A 13859-nucleotide genomic window follows, 5' to 3' on the forward strand; every position below is an offset into this window, starting at 1 on the left:
TTTTCATTTATATTTAATCATGAAGAGCTTTATTTTCGTGACTTTTTGAGATTTGGTTTGCATTTCATATCTATAAATGGTGGTTTGTTGATGCAGTCCTGAATGAGTTGATAATAACTATAGTTCCATATTAATTAATAACTCAGACAAACATCTACATGAAATAATAAGGTGATCCATCTCTACTGCGAAACCTTTTACCTAAGACCTTACATGTGTAATAAAAAATAAGTATGGCAGCTCTCATAACAACTAGTATCCAGTAAATTCAGTAATACATGCTGTAAATAAGAAAATACATACTGCAGCTCCCGCCTTCAGAGTTGTTCGTGTTCATAGGGCGGGTCACTAGGGCGGCCATTGAAAAAGTGGTCTTATTTACTACGTGCATTCAACAAATACATCTTACACAAACTTAATAAACTGCTGCCGATTATAAAGTGGTCTGAATCACAAGTAAGGCGGGTTACTAGAGTTGTTCTCATGCTTACAAAGCTTCTAAAAATATTTTGTGACTAGCGGCCGCCCGCGACTGGATCCCGTTTTACCCCCCTTAGGGGTTTAGAGAGAGAGTTAGAGTTTCGTAAAATCCTTTCTTAGCGGATGCCTACGTCATAACATCTACCTGCATGCCAAATTTCAGCCCGATTTGTCCAGTGGTTTGGGCTGTGCGTTGATAGATCTCTATGTCAGTCAGTCAGTCACCTTTGAGTTTTATATTTGTTTTTAGATTTAGATTAGAAGAAAAATAGTGAGATTGGTGAATAAATAATAATGAAATTAAAAAGTTGCAACATTTCCTTCCGACTATAGCGACTAGTATTCATTCAGTGCATTCAACAAATACATGCTAAAAATACAAAACAGCGACAGCCGCCTTCAAAACTGTCCGCGGTAGGGCGGGCTTCTAGGGCGGCTCTCATAAAAATGCAAATGGCGTTGTCGGCGAGGGATTCGCCGTTGTATCAATCACGCTCGCGCCTTATTATTGCGGGTTTTATTCGTTTATTGTTTTCCAAAGGAACCTGAGGGATTTCGCGAAACTCGAGTGTTAAGGGATACTCTGGAAGGTTTCGAATTGCACGTCTTTTGGAATGAGTTGGCTTTGGAAAGCGGATTTATGACAATCATATAATACGAAAATGATAACTCGTATTAGACTTACCTTAAATCGGTTTAAAGCGGTTTTAAAATAACCAATTCTTGAATCAAAATTAAACTAAGTATCGTCTGTGTGAGTTTCTGAATCAACTAAGAAAATGTGTCATTTTGCTGTAGGTGTGCATTATTTTAGCCAAAAGACAGGCTTTCCCAAACGTTTCCACAACCACAACTAGTGAGAATTGAACTAACAAAGTTATGCTTGCGTGTGGCAGTCGATTTTTCCAAGTTTATAATAATGATTCTTAGCAAGAATATTTTTGTGTTAAATTAATGAAATTCAAATGACAATATTCACTTAGAAACTATTTAGACTTATGTTAATAAAAGACTCACCAAAATACTCTTCGAGCGATCATTTCCAATATTTGAATAGGTTATATCAGCCATTCACTGTCTATAATGCTAAATTATCGATATACAGACAAAAACACCTCTGTTAATCTCATTAAAGTTTTAATTAACTATTGTCACCCAACGATTGACATTTCCGGCTTAGAATCGGTGAGTCGATTATATTTAATCGAGTGAAACTATAAGCTGATAGGGATTTGATCGATTTGAATTTTTAATCGATACCAGTAGTCCTATTTCTCATCGTTTGATTTATTAATCCATTTTATGTGGTAATGGTATAGGGTGTCAAATCTTATCAATGGTTGAACAGGTGGCTTTTTGCGTAATATCTAAATAAAATATAGGGTGTCTATTACAATGTTCGTTATACCTAATTGTATATGAGATCATCAATGATTAAGTTTCTTCCCAAAATCTTGCCAAACAAGACTCTGGCTATTGTTTTGATTTCTTATTCCAAATGCTTTGTTCCTTGAAACTCTATTATACAGTTATAATTTGTACTGAAAATCCGTGTCGTTGCTAGTTCGGAGACTTCTAAACGTGACACTTTTTGAAATACCTATGAAGGAATGGAAACAAAAACGCAGAAAGATCGTGACCGTTGCCTTTCAAGTATAAAACGATCGCAATTTATTACAATTACAAATAAAATGGTGGCTACATTGACCATGGCATTAAGGTGTTCGTAACACTTCCTAGTCATGACAATAACTCGCAGCAAAAACCATACGTCACGCCGTGAAATGTCTTGGAAGTTCAAACACTCTTGCAAATACGTGCCCCATTCTCTAATGTCCTTATTAGGCGGATTTAGCTTAAGCTACACTAGAGAGAGACGGTAGGCTCTTGTCTCATACATAGACAGTTTCAAGGAAAATTGTGATTGTGTTGAAATGAATGTCTATCTACATTTATTTTTAACGATTATGCAGCAGTCTGTCTTCTATGCTTTCACGTGTAAGCCACTGAACCGATTTCGATGAAATTTGGTATAGAGATAAGTAGTTTGAGTTTCGGGAAAGGACATTTTTTATCGATATTTTAATAGGATGGTTTTTATCCCGGTTTTGGACGCGCGTGATAGTGTTTTGCTCTAACAAACAAATATTCACGCGAGCAAAACCGTGGGAAAAAGTTAGTCAAACTATAATTTTGGAAACAGCCAATCCTTTGTAGGATTGCTGTCAAAAATACGTCTCCTACGATCTGTGCAATAATACGCACGTAGTACCACTATGAGTCCTTGTTGTGTTCTGTCTCAAAATCTCGCAACCGCGCGAAAACTCATGCAAACAGACATATCCATCAATTCTGACAAGGCGTTTATGAGAATGCCCTGAAGTTGCAAACGGCTCGTTATCCCAGATTACCTTTAACGTCTTCAAATAAAACAATACCAGACGAACCCTGACAGCCGACTAAACGACAACTCCAGTTTTACGCGCGAAAACAATTATTTATTGCACCGAAAACAGCCGAACACCCTGTATATATTGTCGCCATCCAACGGAATTTCAACTTTAGTGAGTAGCAGATAAAGTTGGATTTGGTTTAGCGTGATCCGTCTACAGTCGAGCAAGATTAATAGGGCATAAAACGTAAGATAATACAATATACAAGAAGACACGTTGTTAACCGTTCCGCTGAGCGGCGGCGTCGAGTGGCGTCTGCCGTCTCGTTTTCTCGCGTTGTGTTTCGGTGTTTTCGTCTCGTTCGCACAGTTTCAATTATCTGCCTAATCCCTCAATTACGCCGACAGATGTCGCTCGCGTCTTCGAGCTTATGTGCCGGTTTAAAGTACCGTCCGCAGAGCAATTACTGTTGATCGCCCAGATTTGAGGGTTTTATTCGGAACGTTTTATAAGGACAATTAGAATATCGGCTTGTTTCGACGTTTTTGGCGACCGGGATTTGATGGCAATCAAACTTTTGTAGTGGGACTAACGAAATTTGTGTGGTTTTAACGAGGGAGAACAATTTGATGATACAATTTCGATTCTTAAAAGCTTTGCTCTACATTTTAACGATTATGTAGCGTTTACTGTAATATCACAAACTTATATTATCTCTTTACTCAGAAACAATTATAAAGTAATTGGATGCTTACATAAACAACTATATTACACGTTACACGTTAAAGTCGAGTAAAGTACTTATGAAATAAAAAAAAATTACAAGTAAAAAGTCTTGAGAATTATTTAGTAAAAAATCTTTATTCAATTAAGTATACAATTGCCAAATATAGCTAAATAATATTATGCACGTTAAATAAAATGAAATCTTCAAGTCAGGACCCTTCTGAAAACAGCCCTCTAATTACAAATTTTTGAAAAGGTAATTAAATTTATAATTACAAATTTTGTCACCAGTACTTAACCCTTTACACGGTAATAATTAATATTTTAATTAATGTCGCGATAAAGTGAACCGCCGCGATTTATCCTTCTTACGAACTGTATTAATTTAATTCTGGCCTCAATTAATTGCTGCCATTAATGTTGTCGCAACACTTACATTGGTTTTAGAAATGGGTATGAATTTTTCCCTAACTTTAAGGAGGTGATATTAAGGAGGTGTAGTTACTTCGGCAATGTTTGCTTAAGTTACCTTACTTTGTGGTTAGAAAAAGATGAGACCATTATTCATCCTTTTACATTAAACAGTTATTTTTTTTATTTTCTCGCACTTACGTCATGTAGTCGTCAAGTACAGGGTCCTTCTAAACTAGCTACATTCCTTTTAATGGGGGCATCTATACGGTACACTGAACAAGTTCACCAAATTTGAGTATGTGTTTTATAATGATTTTACAAAGTTACATTTTCTAACAAAAATAAAAATTCATTTCGTCTTACATAATGGAACATGCTGTATTTTTTACTCACACAACAAAGCTGTAGTGTATTCATTCTGCACAGGAACACGAGACACAACACACACAACGCTCACTACCACTGCACACTTTTTTGTTGTTTACACTCACGTCATAACAACTCACAGCAGTCGTCACAGCTGATAGCCGATTAGCTGATCGACTGATTGGGCGAGCTATCACTTTAATGTTGCAGGCCTACTCTCATATCGTTGTCTATCCTTATTATCTTATGTTAATCACAGTAAAACGGACTCNGTGACATCAGCCCCCCTAGACAAAACGCACTTTTTGATCGAATCGAAAATCGAATCCGTCAAAACTCCATACAAAAAAGGGGCTTTTCGACCACTTTTTGACTGGTTTGCGATTATAATTTGCACTTTGTCTAGACTTAGACCCACTGGCTTAGTTTAACATCTGTAGGTCTAGCTAGACAAATGGCACTTTTTGATCAAATCGAAAATTGAATCCGTTCACGGAGCGACAATATGTAACTCCATACAAAAAATGCCGGAGCAAAGGCATTCCTTTCGACATTACAACTGTTACGTTTTGCCAATTGTTTTGGAGGGCTGTAGTGTAGTTACAATACCTGTTTATTGTATAATTACATATACATATCTATACAGAGTATACAGCAATAGCTTTCCAATAAATTTGTTACTGGAGATGGTAAAAGTTGAAAAAAACATAGTTTATCATTTGCGTAATTTTAAAGACTCACCTAGTTTTTGAACAGCCTGTATACCTTAACCAATAATAACAACCAATTAGTAACCAAGCAATTCTAATTTGCCTACACATCCTTTAATTTATCTCCATCAATAAACAGCTCTGTGTGCCTACCATGAGTTTACGTTAGGTGAGCTCGCTAGCGAATACGTCAAAAAATTATATGAAGATTTTATTTCTTGAAAGTAGCCGCTAGGGGCGCTGCACAATATGTCATACATTTAAATGTCATTTTTTTACGCAGTCGCTAGCGAGCACACCTAACGTAAACTCATGGTAGGCACACTGATTTATCTGAGACGATCTATTCCCATAGCAATTGCCCTAATACGCACTCCCGTTAATCAATCGAACTACGAAATCATGCGCGCGGGCAATCACGAATGACGTATAAAGTAATGCCTTCGCGCTGCGACAGTAATTAAAAAAAGTTAAGCTCCGTATTAAATTGTAAAGGTGTGTTCATAATCGTTGATTAAAAATCTAATCACGGTGACCATGGGAATTAGAATTTTTGGACGCGCATTGAATTTGGATAGCACAAAATGTTGTTTGTATCTATGTAAATAGAAGAGTTCAAAGTCCACCCTCCAAATAATCGAGTAAAAAATGTGTAAATTATACTCATATTATTTCACTTTTAGGACGCAATTATAATACTTTATTTTGAGACAAGCATAAGCGCATTAAAAAAAACTTCTGAAAAAAGCTTAATAAAGCTCATTCAAATGAAAAAACATCTTTCAAATTCTACCATGCTCATTCTCAATAATGCTCAAACTATAGGATAGGTGTCCTAGGCTATATGTATGTATATTCAGTCTAATTAATACCTTGTTAATGTTAATTAAACTCTACAATTCGTACTAAATACTACGCTTAAAACGTTCAACAATTGGTGTCTATACATTCTCTCCTAATCTAATATACCGTCTCTACTCCACCGACTAAATCACAGCATAAACGCCGCCTCTGCAGCGGCTTCAAAAAGTCATTAGTGTACCTAATGACATTAATGTAATCGTCGCTAGTCGCTACCGAACGGCATTCCGGCCTGTCGCCCGCCATCATTATCATTTGACACAACCGACTATCCGTGTACACTTGCCTTTATCCACACCCACATTTACGCGCCAATTTAAACTCTATCATTCGTAATTTTAAGTTTAATTTAGATTGATTAGAATTCAAATTTAAAATTCGAAATTAGAACGGTTTGACAGCTCAGCAAAGAGGTTGCAACTCAATTTTCGATTTATTTCATTTACGATTTAGATGCGATATTTCTTTGTGAGCAAAAGATAATTATCGGTCGTATTTGATTCCTTGGCTTCCATTTGTCAAGCGTTACGGACGGACAGATTAACCGTGTTGTAGTATATCGAGTGATATATTAAGCTGGATGGTATTAAGATAAAAACTATCTTTATCGGGCGCGGTTGAGTTGAGCGTTTAGCCACGAGTACTGACGTGCTCTTAATTGATTTGGCTTGCGAGTTTAATTAGAAATTGGATGGGCTTGATTAATATTTGTTATTTGAAGACTCTAATAGAAAATTGGAATACCGAGAAAGATATGAGTTAATTTGAAATTCACGATGGTAAGATTTAAATTTTTTTTTTGTTTGTACTTTTCTAAAGCGGTAAACTTACCCATTTAAATGGTTACACAATATAGTCGGAATGGATAGAGAAAAAGGAAAAAAAGGGAAAAATAGAGCTAAAGAGCTTTCGCTTAACTAATCTTCAAACTCTATCAGTTCATGACCTAATGCTTTTTCAGATTCTTAGTATAGTTATATGTAAATAGAATAGATAATCAGAATTTGAAATCCATAGCAAAAAATGTACACAAGTATAGACAATATCTCGTGTCGTGTCTTCACGCGAACATCTTACGGTCTTGTAGGGTAGTTTTATCACAGAGGTGGCGTAGAGTAGACAGCATGACTTAAAATCGTAAGTTGAAAGATGTTTTTAATAAGAATTATATTAGTTCTTATAATCAAGTGAAATAGGTCAAACGTGACTTAGGTCGAATAAAAAATACAGTCTAGTTTTAATGGGAAATTCTCAAATATGAATTTTCACTCAAAATCCGCCTGAAAAATTCGACTGTCTCCTGTAACGTAATAGTAAGTCAATATTTTTAATTTTCCAGAGGTTATCAATATCTACGTTAGTTCACTCCTGACATTTAAAGTCCCATTTAAAGTAGGCAGTACACTTTTCTGAATAAAAAATATACAAAACATTATCGTATCTATGCCATCCGCCTCGTTGCTCATAATATGTATGTGAAAAATCATCGTCATCATCATCATCTCAGCCATAGGACGTCCACTGCTGAACATAGGCCTCACCCTTTGCTTTCCATGTTCCCCGGTTGGTAGAGCGGCCTGCGTCCATCGCCGCTTGTAAGTGGACGTCCCACGCTGCGTTTTCGCGGTACGCGGCCTCCACTCCACAAGTGAAAAATAAATAAAAAATATTTTATGTCGTCTCTATGCCATTCCCTGTTCGTCGCAACACACGTCTCGTATGAATAATGTGCGATCGATTGTGTCCGCGCTCGCATGCCTTCGATGATGCCTCCGCTACCTTCGTCTCCTTCATGTCTACAGTATGGCCCTTATGTAGTCGTAATAGAAAATATTTTGCAACAAAATGTAAGTTATTATGTGCTGACGACTGTATTTGATGATTGAAGGACTTTGATTGTACAGGAAGGAATTCTATGTACAGTCGCAGAATGAAAAGTTTCGTCACCTTAGTGTCGGTTTTCGCTTGAACTGGGGACTGTAAGAGTCAAACCTGCCAACATAACCGTGCAAGAAACATTTCTGCTAACATTTAAATAAATATGACGTTTGCTAACGAATAAGGTTTTGTTTGTTTATTTTTCTATCCCATCAGTGCAATGTTACAAAATGTTTTTTTATTTAATAGATAATGGCAGGTGGAACCAACAAGAAGGTTTTAGTTTATCAATAATAATAATCTTCTTGACAAGTTAAATCGTCAAACAACTTTGATCTGAATAATTTTGAACTTTACTAACGAACAGTTAAAGATTATTTTCTCTAACTCGAGATTATTCTGTAACATAGTTTCAAAAAGTGATATGTGCTCGCGATTCGTTGAAGGAATCAATTTGAAAACTGACGAACCTTTTCATTTCGTGACTGTACATAGAGCTTACAAAAGCTCTTACACGTATACGTATTCAAAAACGATGTTTGCTTAAGTGAAGCAGAAAATCGAACGCATTGCGTTGAATAGAGCTCTGTGATTGGTTCGTGTGTCACCCTGTGCGTCTACTCGCACTGTGAGACCATGAGGTGTCACAGTGCGCGTGCATAGTAATGTTTTTGAGCGTAGTATAGTATGTTTGGGAATACGGGTAATAGACAGCATTATAGAGGTAATACGGAATTAGGTACTAGTATTCTTAAGGTAGTCTATCTTTTTTTTAAATTTAATTTACTAAAAGGTAGTCTACCTTTTAGTATTTTATGTAATAACCGGCAGAATAGACTACAGTCTATCTAAGTAATTGAATATACTTTCCAAGTAAGTAGGTTTAGATCTCAAGGGAAACTATGACGTAATATTATAATACAATGGCATCTGGCTTCATAGCTAGGTACAAAACCAGGGCAGCCAAGTAGTAAGTTCATTCATTGCTGTGACTCCTACATCCCAACTTCAAAGATGAATTAACCTCTATACTATGGCTTCACCTTCACGATATTTGCCGATAACTTTGTCAAATCTTACCTTAAAACTGCTATATTTACTGCCAACACGTTTAAGTTCAATTTTAGAGACGCTATCAAAATCTTTGCTCTACCTACAGTGTTGTAGCTCTGCGACTCATTCGTTTTAGTCGAAATTTACAATTTTTTTATGCATAACAAGGCAGGTATTTGACCGCAATAAGTGCCTATCTATTCACTCTCGCCTTGAAAAGGCTCAATTATAGTAGTATCACATAACCATTCCGAATTTAAAATCAAGCTCTAAAAACTGTCCTCTCTACAATATAAAAAATGAGCACAAGTGTCTTGGGCACAGACTGCAAACGACCGGGCCAATCCTAAACGCATTAGCCGATCGATGCCGACCGCTACATGTGTCTACTTCTCGACTACATCTTCCCCCCATTCCCCCACCAGGGGACGAAACAGGGCGAAAGGGGGGCGAAATAGACAACGCAAAGTCAATATGTGGAAATAATAATAAAGGATCGCGCGGGCTGCATACGTATCGCTGTATTATCGTTATATTATCGGTATAACATCGGTAACAAGTCGATATTTGCGATAGTAGCTTAAGTTACTATTGTTACGTTTTCTTGTTCTTTGAGACGCGATTTATTGGGATTTGTTTTATTATTTACAGAGTTTTCGTTTTGCAGTGAGTGACTTTTGAAATTATTTTCAAGAACGAATGAAAGAATAAAACCTAATGCAGTATGTGTTATTAGTTACTTTAGTGTTACCTCTATTTCTTCTTTGTTTAGGTTCTATCAAAATCAAAATAGGAGAGTATTTATTTTTACATTGCGTTTTTACTTTGTTATCAGATCAAACCATAATTGACTCGTTTTATCCAAAAACGCTTAACGTGAATAATGCTATCGTAAATACTGGCAATAAAAAATTACAATAATTGAAAAATAAACCAAACCAAAGTTTTACAATCGGGCTATCAAACAAAAAATCTGTGTGCGATCAGCAGATATCGGGCGCATGAAATTTGATGCGCCATCATATCGATATTACGACGAGTCTTTCTCGATCTATTCGATTGCGGAATAGAATCGATTCATGAATATATATTGCCGCTTCACTGCGAACGAATAATGAATACGTTTATTTTGATTATGTTTTCTCGATCCTCGTGATATGATGCGTCTGTATTGTTTCATTATATGATGAATAGCATAGCAAATGTATTAGTGTTTAATATTGTATTCTGGGTTCGAGCGCTTGTTGTATTAGCATCACGTAGTTGATAAATATTTGTCAATAATACACTTGTTTGTTCATCTCAGATTCTATGATGATCTTTAACCCAGATACTCCTGAAACTTTTTATCCTTGTCAATTTTTATAAATTTTTAGTATGTTTCTAAATAGAGGTCAAGTATCCACAGAAAAATTTTAGAAAAATTCTTGGTCAACTGGAAAAGCCGGAAAATGGGTGGTGTTTTAACACCTGGTCGGAGAATGGACTACTACTACGTGAAAAAATTATACTATGATTTTGTTAGGTTTAAGAGTTAAAAACGAGTTGTAAGTTATACACATTTATTTAAAAAATACCAAAATCTTATTCAGAGGAGGTAGGAGGATGGTGGAGACATAAATCATAACCCAGGATACTTTAGTACGTGGCGCATTTTTTACACCAAATTGATTTTTTCTTGCAAATTTTACATGTCAGTTGCATGTAGTACTCGTAAGTACAGTAGTATGTACTCGTCTACGGGTCTACCGGGTCTACGGAGCTTACATCCCTATGTATGTACATAGGGATCTAAGCTCCGTAGACCCTGGTTGTGGCGCCATTCTTCATAAATATTGTTTGGCACAAACTTTAACAGAAGGTACTTGCACTATATTGCATTGTTGTAATAATTGTGATTGCGGTAGGTACTTTCATGGCAGAAGAACTAGCTGCATTGGAGGCATCATTAGATTCATTTCGTCTTACTTTAAAAAATTCAGAAAGCGGAATGTTATCCTCTTTGTCTGAAGAAGACTTGTCGTACTGTACTTCTGCCTCGGCTCTAAGTTGAGAACCTGGTAATTCACGAAAAATAGTAATAGAAAACTTACACGCTATAAGTAACTATAGTTAGATAAACGGAAGTAGCCTAACCTGGAAGATTTTGTAAGGTAACGTGGTCTTCTTCACCAGAATCTTCATCTGTTGCTTCTGCATTAGCATTTTCTGGTGGTAAAATTGCTATGTAATTCGGTATCTGATCATTGTCGTCAATGTTTTCTAATGTTTCCACTGTTTCGTGAAGTCTCAGCGGTCTTTTATATCGTGGCCTAAACTTTTAATGAATATACAAGTTAGACGTCGATTATGCGACCAGGTGTTAAAACACCGATCGTAATTTTGTAATAAAAAGTCTCAAAAATGTAAAGCTTTTCAAAAACATAAGGTTATAGTTTTGTAGCTAACAGTAGTACCTAAAATAATAACTAGTATAATCTGAGGTATTACTAGCAAGTTTATGAAATATCTTAGCTTTTATATGACGTTTTTGCACAAAACTAAATAACAGAATTCAAAATAGTAAAATACTAACAAAATAAGCAAATATGCGATATCGAACATACTCAATTACAGCTTGATTCGTAATGAAGAGAAAATACAAGGAACAGTAAATAAATTCTCGATTTTTTTATAATTTATCTGAGGATATTCCGAACTACTTTTTAGCGGTGTTATAACACCTGGTAGGAGTAAGTGGGTTAACAGGCTGATAAGTGAAGTTTCTCCGGCCACTTCTTCTCCGCACCATTCTTTAAAGTTGTTTCGAAGTGGTGGTAATTATGGCAAGCTATTTTGGGACGTGTATAAGTGCCCTGGAAAGGGCATGTGTACTGAATAAACTATTTAATTTCATTTTATTGATTTAAATGAAGTTTTAAATACTTAGGGTATCATTAAGTATATCTAACGTACCATGTACACAATTATATTGACATAACTATCGACTAGTTAATCTACAAGTTAACGTTTCCTTCACTAGAGATCCTAACGATCATTAAAGTCTCGAACCACTGTTTCAATATCCGAAGCCAAGTTTTTGCGACTATACAGCGACGTTATTGGAAAACTTGCGTCTGCTTGGACTGCTTCAAAGCGCTTTATAGTGCTTAGTTGTAGACTACACATCGTAGAGGCTGTGTAGCCGTTTGATGGTAAAGTTTTGTTTTTTAGAGAAAACCTTGAAACGCTTGAAACCAATTTTAAACCAGTGGTTTCAGTCCTCTTCCTGGATTGTCTGAAAAAGATCGCTTCCTTACCATAAGGCTGCCTAAATTGTTCTGTTTCGAACTTGTATTTATTTGTCAGTTTTGTGTGGTGTGCAAAAAAGAGTATGTATCTATTTACTATCAAAATTCTAAACGATTTTCAAGCGTGCTTTCCGAAGCTTTCTCACCAAATCTGAAGCTTCATGAAAAAGTGGAAAATGCTGTAATACTCAGAGTGATAATCAAGAGCACTTAGGTTCACCTGAAGTTACGAAAGATGGAGTAAAAAGAGAGGTGTATAAAGAGTGAGTATAGAAACAATCTTTTTTTGGTCTTAAAAATATACTGATTATTGGTCACAGGCACGTGGAAAAGCTGTCTAAAAAAGTCTTCTTGCAGAAAATCAATGACGTTTATGTCTTTTCGCCATGGTCTATTACGTGGAGCCCTAAACAGAAATGACACGTTCAGTCGCTCGTAGGCAGTGACCGTCTTGCCGACTCGGCATGTTTTTTACGAGGCATTCCGGTCTTTAGGTGAACGTGATGATGTTAGGTATGATTATGTTGTTATGTTATTTGTTATAGGTGCTTTAGGTACCTCAGACAGGAATATGATTGTTATTAAATGTAAAGTTAAAAAGAGTTTCCAGAAAATGTGATCGTCTAATTCAGTTGGGATACAAACCCACGAACTTCCACTGGTCTCTAACCACTAACCTAGACATTGGTATACTTAGTTGAAGTTATTTTAGCATTACGAACTCAAAAATCCCAATAAAAAAATGTTTTGTTTCTTAAAAAGTTTAAGTTTATTGTAAACTTTTCCAGCATGATGGACTGTTGATGATGATGATGATGAAACTTTAGGAATGAAGATCCTAGCTTAGTTAAAAAGTTATGCTTTTAGCATTATAAAAGCAATTAACAAGGTAGAGAAAATGAATAATGACAAAGAAATAAGAAATCAATGACATAAAATAATCAGAATTTTAATTTGTAGAAGTATTAAATAGTCAAATATTTCACCAACTCCCAATCGCCTATTTTCTATCCGGCATTAAAAAACCGCGAACCTGCCAAAAGCGGCGCTACAAAAACGTAAAAAAATTCTAAAACACATCCATTTGTTATCCATTTTGTCGTGTATATCTGGGGTCCATTAATAACAGGGACTTATCCGGGCCTAATCTGCCGCTCATTCCCGCTTTCCGCGGTTCTTTTTCGCGCCAAAAAACCGCCGCCATGTTGCTTTCTGTCCGCGCAGATTTATAGCGTTCGCGGATTAAAAATAAAACACTCGCTGCCAGTATCCGATCGGGAATAAATATGAACGAATGATATTATATACTTTTTTATCTACTTTTTATCTGTGATTGCTTCTAATTGAATACTTTGATGAGGAGAATTTATTACAGTAAAACAAAGGTTCAAATTACTAAACATACTTAATGTGCGGTCAATAACACTTAAGACTATACATTTTTGTCTTAAAATATCGTTTTCTTCTCTGTCGTCTGTCCTTACGAAAAAGAACAAAAATATTTTAAAATGCGCAGTATAATATCTTTAAACTCTAAAATATTAAAAATAAGCAGAGTCACGGTATCTCTACTATTTATCATCGAGGAAAATCCAAAAGTAACAAAGCATTTTCCTAAAAAGATTCTTAATTTATGTTTCTTTATTTCCACTAAGACAAACTCCCAAAAACTTTTATAAAATTATGAT

At 35.8% G+C, this 13859-nt stretch overlaps 1 protein-coding gene across 2 annotated transcripts in view; it reads left to right on the forward strand.

Moving 5' to 3' along the window:
- The window catches only part of HGTX (HGTX homeodomain transcription factor), a 60310-nt gene that overhangs the window by 31205 nt on the left and 15246 nt on the right, over positions 1-13859 (forward strand). The gene's annotated exons all lie outside the window — the stretch shown is intronic.

The sequence above is a fragment of the Ostrinia furnacalis genome, unplaced genomic scaffold (assembly GCF_004193835.3).
Source record: "Ostrinia furnacalis isolate ACB-3 unplaced genomic scaffold, ASM419383v2 OfSCF2585, whole genome shotgun sequence".
In the NCBI taxonomy this organism is placed as follows: domain Eukaryota; kingdom Metazoa; phylum Arthropoda; class Insecta; order Lepidoptera; family Crambidae; genus Ostrinia; species Ostrinia furnacalis.